We start from the raw sequence: 20,202 nt of genomic DNA, 5'->3' as shown, positions 1-20,202 counted from the left end.
TGGAAGTTCCTCAAAAAATTAAAAATAGACATACCATATGATCCAATAATTTCGTTACTGGTTATTTGATCAAAGAAAACAAAAGCACTAGTTTGAAAAGATATATGCATCCCTATATTTTTTACAGCCCTATTTATAATAGCCAAGATATAAGAATAACTTAAGTGTCCATGGATAGATGAATGGATAAGGAAGATGTGGAGTGTATATGTGTATGCGTATACATACATATTATTTTAAATTATATTGCATTATATCATATATTATAATATCAAGCAACCATAAAGAAGGATTAGATTTTTCCATTTACAACAACTTGGATGGACCTAGAAAATATGATGCTAAGTGAAATAAGTCAAACTGAGAAAGATAAATACCATATGATTTCACTTACATGGGGGATCCAAAAAACAAAACAAATGAATAAACAAAAAGTAGAATCAGACCCATAAATATGGAGAACAAACTGATGGCTAACAGGGAAAGAAGGTGGGGAGATGTACAAAATGAGTGAATAGGAGTGGGAGATACAGCCTTTAGTTATGGAATGAATAAGTCACAAGAAACTAAGACACAGCATAGGGATAGCATTGTATGATGACAGACAGCAGCTACACTTGTGGTGAACATAGCATAATGTGTAGAAATGTTGAATCACCATGTTGGTGAATTCAGCATGAATTCATCTGAAACTAATGCAGCATTATGTGTCTGCTATACTCAGATTAAAAAAATAGATAAAAAGTCTATTCTCTCTTACTCATAATTGAATCTTTTCTGTTTACTCCATACTGATTGGTTATCTCAAAATCACTGTTTCTCTAATAAAGTTCATTTTAACTTAAACAATTCTGTAAGTTAAGCTCAATCAAGTTCTTAATACTATCACTTGAAACTCACATTTATCACTTACCTTCACCTTTTATTATCAAAACAAATCTCATGTCTTCGTGTATATACTAAGGAGCACGGAAACTGACATTCCTCCCGTGCATCTAGAAGAGAAAGAACCAGAATGTTTTTGAAAAGTCCAAATGATTATTCCAACTCATTTTGACAGTCACTTAAAGATGTTTCCACTTCGGCCTACTTAAGGAACTACATAGGTGGTAGCTGCCATCCAAAGAATACAAAGAGGCACAAAGAACTCACTATCGTTGACTTGGGGTACGCCAATGATCTTATTTTGATAAAAAAAAAAAATTAAAAAAAAAAAACTAAATATTAAATCATTAATTTACTCTAAACCCTACTAATCTGTGACCCAGATGTTATAATAATGATAATGATTCATTGGTAAAAAAAAGTCACAATAGCTTGCTCTTAGGTTTTTAACATAAGCCTATGACTTTTCATGTTAACTCTAAATACATTACTGACTTCGAAAGTATGTACATGTACTACCTTCATAAAAATGTTTTTTAAATGTATGTTATTAGCTAGTGGTAAATAAGAACATACAGGGAAGGAACATAAGAATGTTATAAATGTTACTATAAGATTATATACCAGGTTGTGAAGGAATAAAATAATCACAGAAAATACTGAACCTTGAGATGTGCCCCATTAATTATTGCCAGTGCATCTTGTATGGATTTCCTCTTGTGAACAGAAATGACTAGATATCTTAGATTCAATCAATGATCCAAACAGTATTTGTGAAATGTTAGCCAACCACTGGATGCCTTGGAATATCTTGAGTCTAGGACATGTGTCTGAATGGTTTATGAGGATATGGATTGAGAAGATTATGTGCCTAGTAAATTTGAATGTGGAGTTTTTAGGCTTTTTTCCTCATCTCCACTCCTGAACAAAATTCCACAGGTTAAATCCAGAGGCTTTACCTCTTAAATAACCTAGGACCGCCTACAATCTCCAGGTCAAACATCAGCACTAACACCATATAGATCTTCATTATGCTGACTTACGGGTGTTTTCTGCTCATCTCAGAAAGCACTCAGACATTGCTCTTTAAGATATTCCTAAATAAAGTTTTAAGGTCACCCTATAACATCTAGTTATTTAAGATGAGTCCAAGAAAATTTTCTTCGACCATTTCTGCACTTATAGGACATCAGACCTAATAAGATACATTCATGGGAAGTCTCTCACACCACCAAAGGTAAGAGAGAAAATACAGTGACTTATCTATTCTTTAAACTTCATTTTGAGGCCTTCGTTTTATCCAATGCTTACTTTAATAAACCTTACATAGGTGGTAGGGGAAGGTGCTAGATATCACAAGTCCTAAGGAAGTTTAACTTTTCTCCATCTTTGTTTACATCATGAAAGCAGTGCTCTAGAAGCATAAAGAAGAGGCCTGATGTAACTGTGTGTTTGTGGCAAAGGGAATGATAAAATGTCTAATTTAGGCACTAAAGAAATGCAGCAACAGAAATAATACTCACCACTTCTGATTTTTTTTTCTTCACCTAATGGGTATTCAATTACCATGACCCATGTGGCTCCTCTCTGCCCTTTATAAACTCTTCCCCAAAAAACTATGAGGAAAAAAAAAATAAACTACTTGCTGAGCTGACAGACGCTTGAAGCCATTGAAATATGCATTATATTGATTATGTTACTTGCTGTCCTCAGCTGGTGAAAGTTGGAATTTGCTAGAGACTTTGTTGTTGTTGTTTTTAATATTTTTTGTATTTATTCATGAGAGACACACAGAGAGAGGCAGAGACATAGGCAGAGGGAGAAGCAGGCTTCCTGTGGAGAGCCTGATGCAGGACTCGATCCCAATACCCTGGGATCATGACCTGAGCCAAAGACAGGTGCTCAACCACTGAGCCACCCAGGTGCCCCTTGCTAGACTTTGAAGCACGTAGTGAGGACATGAGGAGACTCCTCAGTCTACTGAATAAGATGAGAGTATAGGGAAGAATGTTGGCTAACTTTGCAGTGGTCTCATCCTGCTTGTGCTCTAAACAGTAGAACTTTCTTTTGGGAAAGACTTCCTTCGTTTTTTATGGTCCTAGTGGGGATGTCATAGTATTCGTTTCCCCAGGCTGCAGCAACCGTCACCTAACACAGACCCTGAAAATTCTCATGCCTCAGGCTGCAAGTAACCCAAAAATGGCCCTCTACAGTTGGTAATCTGCTTTTCAGGAGTAAGATATTTTTTCCCTCAGAGAGAACTTACTGGAATGGTATGAGCCTAGAACTGCCAATTGTCAATGTCTCTGCCATGCACATAGAAACTACACAAAATTAATCTGAGTGGAGATAGAAAAGAAGATTTTTGGTGCATTGAGACCCTTGTTCCAATCCTTGAGGCTCGTTTACCTATTCTGCACTATTCTCGCATCCTCCCCAGTTTCTTGAATCAGTTTTTTTTTTTTTTTTTTGCATAAATTTGTTGCATTGGGTCCTCATCAATGACAAAACTTCAGTCTTTTGGAACTAAACAGAGGTAGAGGTGTCTACAAAAGATCATGCCATATACTCCATAGAGTTTTATAATTTAATGAAGCCATGATGACTGACCACATCAAAGGAGTAACTCCCATGATTTTTTTTTTTTTTGAGATTTTATTTGTTTGAGAGAGAGAGAGAGCAAGAGAGAGAGAACAGGAGCAGGGGAGAGGGGCAGACAGAGAAGCAGACTCTGCTGAGTGGGGAGCCCAATGCAGGACTGGATCCCAGGACCCTGAGATTATGACCTGAGCTGAAGGCAGACACTTAACAGACTGAGCCACCCAGGCACCGCGCCCCTAACCCCCTGGGTACTCTTTATATGGCCATGAAAAACAGCACTGGCAAATGATAAAGTAATGCAACAGAAAACACATACCTTCACAAAGGCCAGGAAGTGGGGGTCGGGGGGTGGGAGACAAGAGTGAGCATCATTGTACAGGGTATAAAAGAAATCATGAAAGATGATTATAATAACTTTAAGATTTAGATAATCATCCAAAATTTAGAAGTAACACTAGACAGTGTTTGAGTTATGAATTTGTCATACTTTAAGCTATTGTTTTTTCTCCATACAAGATCTACTATCAAATAATTAGTTTTTCTTAAAAAGCTTTTTTTTTTTTTTTTTTTTTTTTTTTTTTTGTCCTGAAACATCAAGGCCAGTATTTTGGCAAGAAGCTTGATTTTTTTTTTTTTTTATTACTTTTTTTGCTGGAGCCAGAGCCAACTGATCTTGCCTTTGTGCCATAAATTCTTCTAGCCTTAGGGATACATAATGAGCACATCTCTACTAAAATGAAACTGAGTTTTCACATTTTAAAGTGAATATTCCTAATATATAGAGATAACCTCAGTGCTGACATTTTCCCAAGAGATCTTAATAATGCTGATAATTTAAATATTAAAATATTATAATTTGAGTATATTAACAATTGCAGGGCTGATCCGGTGTTCTTTAAAAGAATTGAACCTAGGGCAGCCCCGGTAGCTCAGCAGTTTAGCGCTGCATTTGGTCCAGGACCTGATCCTGGAGACCCGGTCTCGAGTCCCACGTCAGGCTCCCTGCATGGAGCCTGCTTCTCCCTCTGCCTGTGTCTCTGCCTTTCTCTCTCTCTGTGTCTCATGAATAAATAAATAAAATCTTTTTAAAAAAATTAAATAAATAAATAAAAGAATTGAACTTCAAAATGTCTCAGTTTCAATTATTTTCTTCTGAAACAACAGAATAATAAAAGTATTTTATTAAACCACCTAGAGTTCACCATCTGCCCAAAACCTTTGAACCATCTCTCTATATTGTGGCAGTTCCTAGATTATACATCCTTCCTTTTTCAACAGAGAGGAAAAAAAAAAAAAAAAACAAATACTACATTTCCCATATTCCCTTGCCACCAGGGTACAGTTATGTGGATGAAGTTTTACCAATGTCACCTGACTTTCTGAAATGATGATGTGAGAGGGACAAATATGAGGTGATACCTGTGTGAAAGAACTGTCTCCTGCAAGCAGGGTGGGAAAGGTATCTGCCTTTTCTGGAGTAGCTCCATGTGCTCACAGAAGGCTCAGCCCTGAGCCCCTCAGGACCGTTAATTAAGTCATGAGGTCTGGGGAACTCTGTTACTGAGGACTTTGTCCTAGAATCCGAGCCTGGATTCCCCAGAACCAGGGGGTGCGTAAGATATCAAATACCATGACAGAAGCCACTTTCTGCTTAAATTTGCAAGAGTGAATTCAAATGTTTCAATTAAGGAGTAATAACTGTAGGTGTAAAGCTTAAAAAAAAAGGAAAGGATACAGATGAAAATGCTCAGTAAACCTTTACCTACTTCATAAATAAAAGATGGTATCATCCTATGCTGGTTATTACATGCCCACAAATAATTCTCATCTGTGACTCTACCACACTTTTGGTTTTTGTATTTCTTAAAAACAATGAGGCAAAATATGTATACATTTTATATAAAAAACAAAACAAAACCAACAATTATGCTAGGTTTTTAAACCTATTTCACCCTACCATTTCCTTCTTTATACTGGATACTACTGGACATAGGAACAGAACAAGTTTGTCCCAAAGATTTTAAGTATCGTGTCTGAAATTGTTCAAAAAAATGAGGAACAAGGAATGCCATGAGCGAACAACGCTTTCAGCTAACTATGAAAGTGAGGAGGGCAAGAATGACTCTGACAAGCTCATGTTCTTAAACTCAGCACCACTCTATGCTCCGTCCCAAGAGGATGCCTAAATAGCTCTAGAAAATGGAGATATCTGGTAATAGGGCTCATTGATACAGAAACATTACACACATGTAAACGAGAACAGTCAACTCCCAGAGGAATCAGCTAGGGAGCAAAATTGTCACTCCTTATAAAAAGAAAATACACACATGCATATCCAAGAGCAGCGACAGCAGTAGTGGCAAGGGTAGGATTATAAGTAACAGATCAGCCCTATTTAATACATAATACAAACAGCATCACTGAATTTTTAAAAACTTATTTTCAATAGAGTATCTTAGACATGCTTTAAGAAAAAGATATTGATGGAGACTAGATGAGTTTTAAAGTGAAAAATATTTCCAGAAATGTTCTTTGTTCACATGTAAAAGAACATTAACTTACCTTTCAATTTTCAAACTCATTAAACAAAAGATTTTGCACCAATTGTCCTGCCGGGCTCCCTTCCCCCTCTGCCCCCTTGCTTACATCATACTGTAAACACCTTCTCTAGGGCAAAGCCATTCTCTGCTTTTCTTTGCCTCTTTCTAGCTCTGGTTTCTGCTTTCAGAGCATGGACTACCACATGCTCTCCATTTGCAATGAGAAAGCTCATTGAGATCACATTGGATCTCTGAAGTTAAAGTGCCATCTTGTGCCAAAAGAAAGCATCTCAATATAGACTTTATTTAGCCTTAGCAAGATACATGATCATTTTCATATAATAGCGATATATCAAATATATACAATACTTCCAATGTTAAACTGCTCAAATATGAACATTTTAATAAAAATAGATATCTGGCTTTATTTCATTTTGTGAGCAGCTTCATGTTCAGCTTCATTTGGGTGGTTGAAATCATGCATTCTGTATGCTGCATGCTGCTGCACTCCGCCTGTGGTTGTTGCAGTACTATCAGCTTAAAATGGATGCTATAGACCTCATTCTTTCACACAACAATAAAGATTAAGACTTAAGTAATAGTTCTTTAGTTCTTTCATGACCAAGGGCAAGCCCCGGCCTCTCTAATAAACTTGTACTGCCTGTACCAATCATGCCACTTGGAACTGATCCATTCTATTGTAAGAATTTAAATGGCAGCAATGCTCAAAACATACCCAGGAGGAAAGGCCAGTGCCAGTGCACAGTCAGCGATGGCAAGGAATTCCGTACAGCAAACGAATTGGTTTCCTGCATCTGGCCTGACAGCTTTCAAAAGCTGCCTCATGGGACTGCCAAGAGGTTTCATCATACCTGTCATGCTAACACTGCTGTGATCCTAACGGCACACAGGATCGCCATTGACTTGGTATTATAATTCTTCACATTAATAATGTATAGGTGGGAAAACTTTACAAAAAAAAAAAGGATCTAGACTATATTTCTAAAGTGTAGTCACTAATATAAACCATGAAACAAAGAACAGTCAACTATCTGGAATGGAAAAACATCTCTCAATAAACCCGCCAAAAATATATTTTTCATACGACCTCAATCATGATGAAAGAAAAGCAGTTACAAAAATAGAGACACTATTCTAAAGGGAATGTGAAATCACTTAGAATTCCAGGAGAGCCCAATTTAGGGGTCAGTGGATCTGATGATTCATAGATAATTAAGAACAATTAGTGTCCAAATATATTGCTAAAATATACCCAAAGGCTCAGTAAAATAATGATAAGATCATATAAAGGTTAGATGTGTATTAAATTATTCTACCCAAAAAATATACTGTCTTGATCTTTTTTTCTATATAAATTTTGTAATATTGAAACTCCTCAAAATATCATTTCTTTACTTTAAACACAGTCCTTGGAGGAGTCATCATATAGAGAAATATTCTTGAGGGTATTTTTGTTAACTTTGGTACATCAAGAAATAAACAATACCTGTTGAGTTTCTTTTTTAAAAAGATTTTTACTTATCTGAGAGAGAGTGAGCGAGAGAGAAAGAAAGAGAGAGAGAGAACACAGCGAGGGTGGGGCAGGAGTAGAGGAAGAACCAGACTCCGCACTGAGGCATGGAGCCCGTTGCAGGTTCAATCCTAGACTCTGGGATCATGACCTGAGCCAAAGGCAGCCAAAGGCAGCCACTTAACCTATTGAGCCACCCAGGCACCCTTGTTGAGTTTCTAAATAGCTTGGCCCTATATCTAATTCTGCTCTTTTCATTGAAAGTTGTCAGAGGATATGGTAGGACTCAGGAGGATTATTCCTAGTATTAATCTCCTCTAAAATATGGTAATAAAATGGTATCAAATTTTAATCTTTTGTTTAAAGATTTAGCAGGTAGCGTTTTTATAATTAATTATTTTAATTGACCACAATTATATGTCTATCACTTGACTGTTTAGAAAATTTATCTTATTCAATCCTCACAACAGCTCAGATCGGTAAAGCAAATTTTCCAAGATCAAATAGCTAATGTAGGTTGTAGGTGGCATGTAGCTTTCTTTTTATCTATCTATCATCTATCTATCTATCATCTATCTATCATCTATCTATCTATCTATCTATCTATCTATCAAGGATTTTATTTATTTATTCATGAGGAATACAGAGAGAGGCAGAGACATAGGCAGAGGCAGAAGTAGGCTTCCTCCAGTGTGGGACTTGATCCCCTTTCCCAGAACTCCGGGATCATGCCCTGAGCCAAAGGCAGAGGCTCAACCACTGAGCCACCCAGGCCTCCTGGCAGGTAGCTTTCTTTTTAATTTTTACATCTGTTAAAACCATATTTTCAACCACCAGCTTTCAACAACCACAGCAATCAAACAGGAAAATATGCTCTTTGTTCTTCATGTAATGGTCAAAAACTATTACTTCAGTTTCAACATCGTTTTAATAAATGTATATTTAACTTATACATGTAGTTTATGTAGAGTTTAACTTACAGAATATAAATGCTCTTGATGTATTCTGTTGAGTTTCCTCCTAACAATTAAATATATGGAATGTGCTGTATTAAGTTCTTCTGCTAAATATCTCAGGATATCAACCCATGAATTAAGTTTAGTGACATCTACTGTCCCTGTCACGTCCACTGGGCCTCTGGGTATTACCGTGCTTCATTACAAAATGGCTTTCCATTGTGTTCAGCTGTTTTCTCTCATCTAGTTGGATGTCTATAGTACATGCTGTGTCTAGAGTGGCAATGTCAGTGATATACAAGAACCCTGAGGCAATGCTGGTAACATTCTCACTTCATACAGACATGCTCCTTACCCCACTCCACTTTCCCCTCTCTTTCTACCATCCTTCTCTTTCACTCCTTTGAGTGGGTGAGGTTGTGAGAATGGATATTTTAGGAGCATTGTCCACAACTACAAGATACACAGACTACCAGTCTTGAAAGAAAACAACAAAAACCATTAATGGCTTAATCAGTTTGCTGAAGCACAAGCACCATTGTGTGATCTTCCAGTAGACATGCCACATGGTACAGACTACAAATCACTCAACACTCTGAAGGTCACATTAACTTCAGGTCACTAATTGACAAGGGGCCCTTGAAATCCATAACGAGGTCTGGTGGCAGCTCAATGTTTTAATGAATGAAAATCATGTCCCTTTATGACCATCAACCACTCTCCTTTTTTCTTTTCCCTATTCTTTGGGTTCATCAGTTGCATTTGGGAGGGCATGCAGGTCTGTAGAACTGCTAAAGACTTTGACCAAATAATTGATCTTTTTTTTTTTTTTTGGTAGCCAGATTTTCCTTTTAGAAACTCCCCTTTTCCCTCTCTACATAAACACACACACACACACACACTCAGACACACATTTTCAAATATATTTCTGATGCAATTTGTACAAGGTGGGGGAGAAAACCCATGCTTCAATTTAATGCATTTCTATTCAAAAGAACTGACAATACAACATACTGAATGCCTGACTATTCTCAGGTCATAAAGCAAAAAAACATAAAATGCAAGCCATTTCCAACATGCCCATGCTTATATGCTATCATTGATTAGTTTTGAATCCCTCTTTACTCTGACCCCAACTACTGCAAGCAAAAAAGTGTCTGCCCTTCTGAAGCTTCTAACACAAAAATATGAAAAAAACATAACCATACACTTGAAAAATAAGAAAAAAGATGTGCCTGTCTCACGTCTCCTGTCTTGCCTCTGGATACGATTCTATCAAGGCGAGTGGCAGCTTTTCCTGACAATGTCACCCACATCTGCCCTCCTCCTCTTCTCATTCAAATTGGCAAAATGGAAATCTGAAGCTGTAAAGTGGATTTAAAGGAAAAAAATAAGCTGGAACAGAAAGACTTGTGTATTGTGCAGAAGTATGACATGTACTTTGAGTTTCCCTCAATCATCTCAAGTTCTTCTCTGCCCTAGAAGGATTGAAATGGTGTCACATGCCCAGAATGCAAACCAAGAAAGCATCCTTCATGTTTTCATTCATTCCTTGCTTCCATAGCCACTGTTTGAACATCAACTGGGTGCCAAGTGCTGGGCTAGATACTCAGCATAGTAAGACAAGAAGCAAAATCTCTGCCTCCACATTACTGAGAGTCCAGGACAAGAGACTCCAGGAACCAAAAGACAGAGCAGGAGAAGAAGGCACGGAAGGAGGGGTTTCCTGCTAGTTATGTGAGCTGAGTCATAGGAACAATTAAGCATTATCCCATTGGAAAGGGGGCTATTGATAGACCAATAAAAGCAGAAGACACTTCATGCTGTAAAGCCCAGAGGTCAGAAATAGTGGAATATATATGTTGGTGCAAACAAGGAATTTGCCATTGTTTCAGATTTCCAACATCAATCTTCTCAGGACCACATAGTTTGGTGTGTTTTTTTCTTACTTGTTTCTTCATTGTATAACATATTACTCTTTATCTATTAGGGGCCTCACAATGAGTCTTAACTTACTTGATAGCAAGAAGTTTGGTACTGTCAGAATGAATTCACGTCACTCTTTTCGATAGCCTGAAGATCACAGGTCCCCTCTTCACTACCTATTCCATGAAGCTATATTAAACAATGTCTGATGAAGAGTGCAGGGTACATAGAGGCTTTTAAAATTGTCATAATCTGATTTATATTGAGTTTAGTACTAAGAATAAATTCCCTTTATAATAGTTCCTTATATTAAGCCATTAGAAGTAAGGGAGAATTCCTACCTAATACCTATCAATATCTAGTCTTAGTGGATTTCCAGATAAACATTTAAAACCATTTCTAATGTAGATGATCTGATGCATTTTTTGCAGGGAAGAACTCTCAACCCAAAGATCTACTTCTTAGGTTATGGTGGTTTGAAGAAGAGGGTTTTTTTTGTTGTTGTTTTTTGTGGGTTTTCTTTCTTTTTTTTTTAAGATTTTATTTATTCATGAGAGACAGAGAGAGAGAGAGAGAGACAGGCCGAGGGAGAAGCAGGCTCCCTGCAGGGAGCCTGACATGGGTCAATCCAGGGTCTTCAGGAATACGAAGGTGGTGCTAAACCGCTGAGCCACCTGGGCATCCCTGAAGATGTTTTAGTTTAGAGCTAGGTCCAATAGCTATTAGAGAATATATACTTTGTAATTTTTCCTTTTGATATTATAAAACATGTCTTTGAATTTTTAATAAGGTGTCAGAACTGATAAAAATGATTGACAAATGCATGTGTTTTGCTTTGACCACATGTCAAATGACCTGTGAAGTCCAACCCTATTGTCATAATTTGGGGGTTTAAAATAATGTTTTTCTTAAAAAAAGTGGATCTCATAATTTAAAGTCTGCTTTACTACAGTTATTTGACCTGAAATATATGATGACTAACTTCTCCCTTCTTTTTTTTTTTTTTAAGATTTTATTTATTTATTCCTGAGAGACACAGAGAGAGAGCAAGAGGCAGAGACACAGACAGAGAGAGAAGCAGGCTCCATGCAGGGAGTCCGATGTGGGACCCGATCCTGGGACCCGATCCTGGGACCCCAGGATCAGGCCCTGAGGCGAAGGCAGGCACTCAACCACTGAGCCACCCAGGGATCCCCCAAACTTCTCCCTTCTTATTGTATACTTAGTTTTCTTCCAAAGTTGTATAGGAAAGACACTTTCAATTCACGTATTTTTTTCTCTGACAGTCTTATCATTCTTTCTGCTTCTTGCTCTGAAAGATATATCTATATATATCTATCTGTAAGTTACAGATAGATATATATATATATATATATAAATTCTTCTTGGTTTTTATGTTTTCTCCAAGACAGAATCAATTTGATGAAGTTTACGCTTAATGGTGAACCTAAAAATGCATCCAGTGTCATAAAAATCACAAATAATTAAATTATTATTTGCCAAAATCTCCCTGCAAATGAAAAATGAATGCATTGATTTTTCTTGCCACAATTTCAACCATTTTATGTTTTATGTCAAATGTGCAATAGATTTCCTAACCTAAATTATTTTAAAATCCCAATTTCAACATCAATCCCACGATATGCTGCCTGCACACTGAGTGAATAACATGATCAAAGTTACTAAAGAAAGTAGAAATAAAAATCAAATCTACCTAATTTTTTTCCAATACTGTTTAGCTTTATTTTTAATCAAGTATTTAAGGCACTTTGCTTTTGTAATATTTAATCGTTCTCATGTCTTCTTTACTAGATTATCCATCCATTGGAGCTTGACTGTATTTCGCATACATTTCCATGTCTCCAACATTTAGCATATTTTCTATACACAGATGACATTCAAATTATTTTCTGTGAACTAGTTAAAATTATATAAGCAAAACAATATAGAAAGATATTATGAAGGGATCTTGCTAAAATCATTACTGCTATAAGAGGCTAGCTAGTCTTAGTCATAGGATTTAGAATATCTAAAAGGATTTAAATTTAAAATACATATTGTCTACTAACACATACATAAAATAGCTGATTTTGAGAATATGGAACAATTTGTGGCAATTTTTCTACCCTCAGATGTACTGCCTTTGTACTTTCTTTACCAATTCTTTTACTCTAACCTCTTTTGCATGTTAATTCAACCTTTTTGCAAAGGAAATCAAATCAAGTCTACTTTAGATATGTACACTGTCAAGCAATTAAAATGATTTGGGGTAATCAGAGTCTAGATGTTATGTTCATTTTATATCAAGTATTAAACATAATTATCCTAGACCTTTGCTAAGGTAACAGCAGTCATCTTGTTAGAATAAATATTTCTAAACAGTATCTCCTAAAGTAAAAAATATCAATAATTTGTAAAGTAGTAATTACTTATGTAGTCCACTCTTTTATGGTTTTCCAACAAGTTAAATAAACTTCTTGAGCAAAATTCCAGTGTGAAAATTAATGATTGACCCAACTCCTGGTATCTCTAAGGTTTTATGCTATATAGTAAGTTTCAACTTTTTATAATATTACTTGTAGATGGTCTTGTAGATATATATTTTGCAAGATATTATTCTAAGTGTGCCTACCTCATCATCTCCAAAGCACCCCATAAAAGTCACCCGCAAATAATTGATGTAGAGGGAGATACATGACTATGAGACTTTCTACAGTTTCAGGAAGCAGCTGAGGTGATCTCGAGCAGGGTAGGTGCCTAGAACGATGGACTAGAGTGGAGTCTTCTGGGGTTTTAACTTCAGGCTACTGTGAGCACTTGAATCACAGCAAGACATCTACCCACCTGAGTCTCAAGAGCCATGTATGCCCAAAGTTTTGGCTGTGAAAAATCACAAGTAATCTCTAGGTAGAAGCTAAAGAAAGATAAATAATTTTTAAAAATGTTTTTCTAGAAAAGAGTGCCTGTAGGGACTTAGGAAAAGTGATTATTTTCAGAAAAGTTACTTTAGATAAACCATCATAAAAAAAAGCTTACTATTATTACTTGAGAACATAGAACACAATGAAAAGTCAGAAACCAGAAGAAAAATAATGAGATTAAATGAAGATGTGAGCATAGCATTCCATCTCTGAATGAACTAGCTGTCTTCAAAAGCATGTTTGGGGTGCTAGGGTGACTCAGTGGGTTAAGCATCTGCCTTCAGCTCAAGGCCATGATCCCAGGGTGCTAGGATCCAGCCGCTGTTGGGCTCCCAGCTCAATGGGGTGTCTGCTTCTCCCTCACTCTCTCCATCTGCTCCTCCCCAACTCATGCTCGTGCTCTCTCTCTCTTAAATAAATAAACAAACAAACAAACAAACAATCTTTTATAAAAAGATTGATGTAAGGTTTACATAAAAAAATAATAGGAAAGATTCTTTAAAGCAGTAATTGCCAAATACTTGTGTACATTAAAATTAGCTGGAGCACTTTTTAAAGGCAAGCTCTTGAGTCTCTTTTCCCATGATTCTCATTTTGATTTGCTGATTAAGAAATTTTTGAGGAAGAATTTTATTTTTCCTCTTCAATTAACATCATTCCTTTCTAAAAGGTATTTTATGTAAGGTAATGTGGTAATGATTTTTGAGAATGACATCAAAGCTTTACTTTGAGGATAAATGGGCAACTTTGGATTTAGAAACATTTTCCCCAGAAAATAAGTGAAATCATTTATTTTGAATAGTACTATTTTAACGGAGATATAATGTAGAACAATATTGGGAAACCTAATGCCTTACATGAATTTAAAACTACTTATTGTCATTATTAGAATTATTATCTTGTAAAATATTCCTCAACAACAACAAAAATAAACAGATTGAAAGGAGCTATAGAAACAGACACATGAATATCACCCATATACAGACATACACAGAAAGTCATACCAAACTGCAGAAACATAGCCTAATGTAAACTTAGATAAAATTAACAGTCATTTGTGGTCAAAAGGCATAAATACTTACTTTAATACACTCAGGCACTATTTTCTGCTGTTATAAAAAATCAGAATTATGGGAATGACTTTTGCACAATGATTATATATCTAACGGAGATATGTCATCCATTTTAAAGTATAATATTAATAATAAAAGCATAGCTAATAGAAATAGTTCTCTAAGAAAGACAGAGTCATTTAGAAAATGCACATTTCAAAGGTTGTTTTGGTTTCATTTTCTCTAATCTACATTTTTCCTTGTGGAGGTCATGGTTGACCTTTTATACTCAAGAAAAATAGGACAAATAAACTAGAAAATTTAAAAATAAAACAAGCAAACAAAAAAACTTTCTCACAGGCTGAAAGGGAAAAATTCCAGTGTACTTGAGTCACTCTTCCATGACTCACAGAGGAGAAGCTCCTTTGTCATGTATGAAAAAAAATGAATATTCCCTAATGATTTCTCCTATGTAAAACAGAATCATGTAAATTAACTATACCAATAAAACAAATTAAAGAAACCCCAAAGAAACACAATAACTTGATATCTGTGTGAAAGTGTGTTTCTTGGCATTAAAATGCTCTGATTATGTAATGGTTTGATTTTAAGGGAAGTAACTGAGAAAACAATAAAGAGAAACTCAACAGCATTCAGAAAGTAATTTCTTTCTTATTTATAGGCAATATTATAAAATAAGATATATCAAGATTGATGTCACTATTTACTGAATGAATAAAAGATAAACCAATAAAAAAAGAACCAATAATAGGAATCTCTAAAACAGTGTTTTAAAAATCATCATTCTTAGATATATCTTTTACTTAGTAAGCTTTAAATTGCTGTGTAAAATTAATTATCAAAGCTTTCCTGAAGTCAATTAGTTTTCTAAAACTTGTTTTCACACTCAAATATTTAATAATCTAGCCCTACAAAAATATTTATGTGAGAATGTTTGCCTTTCAATATAAATAGATTTTGGAAAAGGATTTATATTCAGTTATAGACCCAAACTCTCATAGTTTTTTACATCTCTTGACTGTATTTGAAATTTCAACATGATTTCTAATACCACTGATAGGTATTTATGGCAAAAATCATTCTAATCTTTACTTCCTAAGTGGTTCCTTGAATTTATTTTCAAATATTAATAGTTGTATCATCCCTTTTATGAGAATAATTGTCTCGGATTTGTTTCCTCCTATTTTCTTTTTGATTCTGCCAAATGACACCCTACACTATCTCTCTCCGAAGTGGAATGACAGACTGACAGGTGTTGTCAGCAAGAAGTCTGATGACTGAGTGACGTGTTCGTCTTCTAATAGATTCAATAAGGCATAAAGGAGAAGCAAAGCAGCAGTGCGTGCAGCACGGGAAAGCCTTTGGCAAACCCCCTTTGAAAGATGTGAGATCTCTGAATATTCTGATCAAGGCACAGATAGTTACAGTCTGCTCTGTTGTCTTCTTAAAATATTCAGCCAACATGCCTAATGGCATGCTATTATCTAGAAAACAGTGATACATATCATAATGAGGCCCAAATATAACCGATTTTTATACTGCCAAAAGAAGCTGTGGTCTAGTGTTGTTAGAAAATGACATAAAAATCTCTTAAAGGTCTGTTATCTCTTATTTCCTCTGCAACGTCGCGACTGTGCTGTGAGCATCTTCTCAGCAGCACAGAACTCAAGCCCGCTGTGAGTCTTTACACCCTCAGCAAGACTTCCTCCCCTCTTCCTCCCACCTTCATTTAGTTCCCCTAAGAAAACACTGTGTGCTGTGTATTCATTTTCTGCAGCCCTCGGATCCTGAGAGTAGCTGAACGGAAACTGACCAATTCCGTAATAAACAACCTCTTCAATTAGTCACACTGTCACCTGTGATAATATAAATTCTTCTTTGTGATTCTAATCATCAGCTGTCATTCATATAATGCCAGGTGCTTGGCAAAGCACTCTGGAATTTTTCATCCATCTGTCCAGTCTTAGAAATGACCTTCCATTACTTTCCTTTGTACACATGTTATCTTTAAATAGGGCATTTGCATAATAAAAGAATTCCTCTGCCTACACTAGGAAGTTGCGTGGTGGGAGAAGTGACTGTATGTACTATGGCCTTTGTAATCCATATGATATCAAAGGCTGTTGCCATTCAGCCTCAGGCCACCAACACTTTATTTATTTAAGGGCAGCGAATGCTAATTGTTAACAAAAATACAGCTCTCTCTTTTATCAACCACAAATGTATTAGCAGCAGAAAGAAATCTATCCTACAAATAGGTATTTATATTGTGAATGCTTAAAGGAGCAACTAATGAGGCCATTTATTGTCCAAATTTGACTAATTATTATGCTGAGAAACTGCCTGGGAGCCAGTATGTGCTTCGAAATCAAGCATTTTCAGTAAGTGCATCAAAGGAGTGGGAACCAAGCTAACAGCAAGAACTTCAGAAACCTGTCTATTCGTAAGGATCCCAACTTGCACGGTGTTATAGAGAAACTAGGTGCAGACACTTGAAAAATAAATGGTCACAGGTAAACATAAAGCAACCATAAATAGCCTCCCAAAGAGACTTATTGTAACTAGATTGACCATATAACTAATCCTCCAGACTGAAATACTTTTGAGTGTTGTTGGATAGATCAAGAACTTCTGAACTTGTTTTCTTATCACACAGTAACTTGGCACTCAGTGTATGTTCAATAAACATATATGACTTTGAAATGACATGTTAGTAAAATATAACAGTGAAATGAAATGTTAAAAACGGCAGTATAAACAAGAGGAATCAATAGTCCTTTAATTCTAAGATGTTGAAAAACAAGTCACCACTCATTTCATTTCTACTTCGCCATCTCTGTCATTCGCACACTAGGTATAGAGGAATAGAAGAATGAATGTGCATTAAATAAAACTCTTTGTATGATAGTAACTAAGACACCAGAAATGAAAATTGTGGTACGATATATCATATACTCTTAAAGAAGTGTGCATTAAAGTTTTATTTTAGTTTGAGAGGGAAATCACTTCAATTTTATACAGTCAACATAAATAACAGGATACAGGATCAGTAAATTCGCTATAAAGACATTAACTTAAAAAAATCATCAGGAAAAAAAGAGGTGCATATAAGCTGAAATAAAGAAAAACCCAGTCTGTCTTTTATCAATTTTTATAGACTTTTAAATGTCAATTAATAAGGTTTGGTTTATAAGATGTTATAATGAATATCTATACATATATATATTCTTCAATATACTTATTCAATAAGAATCTTATTGAATAATCTTATTCAATCTTATTCAATATCTTATTCTTATTCCATATATATTCATATATATTCTTCAATATATATTGATATATTGATATATTCTTCATATATATATAAGAATATATATTTGTATATATATTGTCTTGAGAAAAGACTGCAAAAATGAACTATTGTCACTGTAGGGGTCCATAACTAGTTCTCCCAAAATGTGCCACTTTGGCATGTAGACTATTTTGGGCTGAAGGCAATCAAGAGCCTGTAGACTCAAGAGAAATACTTGTTCCTCCCTTAAATCCCTAGAAGAATCTTCAGTGGGTGTCTTTCCCAGAGTAAGAGTTATTACCAGAGAAAAATTTTATCTGAGTGACCCAGCTGTATGACAGGGCAAACATCTAATTCCTAAACATCTGCTCATTTTCTTACCGAAGAAAGAATTGTTTGTGAATTGCCCTCTTCACCTTTGAAGCCCCAGAAACCTATCCCATTCTTTAGCTCAGAATGGCATATATACCTCATTTTATTTTTCTGTTTTTGAATCTCTTATGCATGTGGAGTTCTCCTACGTATAAAATTAAATTTGGTTTTCTCCTGTCGATCTGTCTCTTGTCAATTCAATTCTTAGACCAGTTAGAAGAAACTTTGAAGGACATTGGAAGATTTTTTCCTCCCCAACACCACCATATCACTGAAAATTCGAGAAATGTCAAGGACTGAAAGGTCATTACATGAATCTACAATGGAAATAAATTAAGGTCAAAGTTCATTTGACCCAGAATTATCATAAAGATTAACAAAGAATTTAACATTCATGTCTATCACAAGCCAAATTTTACTTTATAATTATGAAATTATTTTGGCAGTTTCCTGGCATATCTAATTTTGGTCTTTGCAAACAAAATGGAGCAAAACATTTTATCACCAAAATATAATAGACTAAATTTTTTAGCTGCTTCCTAAAGCTAAATAAAGCTTCTTTTCATTAAGATTTGAAGAATTCAGAGACTACTGGGCACACTTTAATATGATTGGATCCCTTTACTTTTATCCTTCAGCTCCTAACAAATGCTTTTGATCAAAATTGTGTCCTCCCAAGTGAAAATCTCATTGGTTACTGGATAATACTGTTCACTTGCATGTTAGGAAACTAAATTTTGGAACCAAAGATATAGGGGAGAAAAGTCACTATACACAAATACTTAAAAAGGGGTGTGGGTAAGGAGAAAAAAGCATCACACTAAACAAAGGAAAACTCCGTTGTGGAATGTTGCAGTATTAATTAAATACAGATGACTTAATTAATATTCAGGATAACTTCTATTTTCACCAGAAGCAGTTAAATATAAAATGTATAAATGACCAGCTAAAGTCTCGTGAAGTCTTTTTCCCTTAGGTTTAAGAATGGGTTAAGATTTCCCGCTGGGAGAATTGCATTATATTATATCTCTGAGTCTTGGTAAAGAAGTATGGGATGAATTTTCTCATTGAACTTCTGTCCTGCTCTAAGCTGAAAAAAGAAATGAACACATCAGTGAATGGGGGGTGGAAGGAGTGGTTAGAGTAGCATGATAAATGCAGAAAAATACTTTTTCTTCCAGGGCATTGCAGATACTGTTCAGCAGTTTAGTCGTAGAAAAATAAAATGTGACCCTTTATAAAACAGCCAAGGTCAGTAAGTATTGGTCAGGCAAGTTAAAGTTCCCTCAGCCTTTTCAATCTTTTACAAGATTTTTCCCTTTTTCCAAAGAAGAATAAGACCTTTACAGAGGGTTGTGGCGTCCATTTGAATGTCTCAGTGAGCTTTCTAGTTTCTTTTACTTGCATTTCTACCAAAACTGTTACTAAAGGAAATTCTAAAACACCCGGGATCATTTGGAAAATTAAAGACACCTCATGCTAAGCAACAAACTTATTTGCTACAAATTTTGTTTCAAGTACTCATGTTGCAACTGAGTAATTTTTTGGTGCTAGGCATATGGACTGACCTCATTTCCTCCATAATTTTGAAATCTTAGAGTGAAGAGGGACTCCACAAATATAAGCTGCATGAGGCAGAGATATACATCTGAAGGTCCACTTTTGCTTGAAATTTGCATTTAATTTATCAAAAAAAAAGTAACTAAAAATTTACATATTTAAATTCAGCAGTTGTTAGGCTTGGATATTTATTATAGTTTGAGATATTAATTTACTATCTGTTCACTGTCCTTGACAAGATAATATAACTAATAGCTCAAAAACACAACTTCTTTAAGGGAAGGTTCCTCTCTCTCTCTGTCTCTCTCTCTCTCTCTTTCTCATATCCTATTGTTTGTTGAGTAGCTGGAATTGCATAGCACACAGAAGACCTCCACTAAATATTTTTCAATAAATGAAAGAATACATAAATGAATGAATGATTGACTCAGGCATTGAACCTATACTACACATAGATTCACAACTAACCTTATAATTTAGCCAAAAGAGAAAAAGGTTATTTCCAGGATATGAAGAAACCAAAATTCTGAATAGGCCTCCAACCC

At 35.5% G+C, this 20,202-nt stretch overlaps 1 long non-coding RNA gene across 1 annotated transcript in view; it reads right to left on the bottom strand.

Moving 5' to 3' along the window:
- Nucleotides 1-20,202, bottom strand: part of LOC140622440 (uncharacterized) — a 513,789-nt gene that overhangs the window by 161,505 nt on the left and 332,082 nt on the right. Inside the window, exon 4 of the long non-coding RNA XR_012022200.1 lies at nucleotides 914-995. This is a non-coding gene — a long non-coding RNA (uncharacterized lncRNA). The remainder of the gene's footprint in view (nucleotides 1-913; nucleotides 996-20,202) is intronic.

This window comes from Canis lupus, chromosome 31 (assembly GCF_048164855.1).
Source record: "Canis lupus baileyi chromosome 31, mCanLup2.hap1, whole genome shotgun sequence".
NCBI lineage: Eukaryota > Metazoa > Chordata > Mammalia > Carnivora > Canidae > Canis > Canis lupus.
The sequence above is the reverse complement of the archived record's forward strand: the minus strand, read 5'-3'. Positions and strand labels throughout refer to the sequence as shown.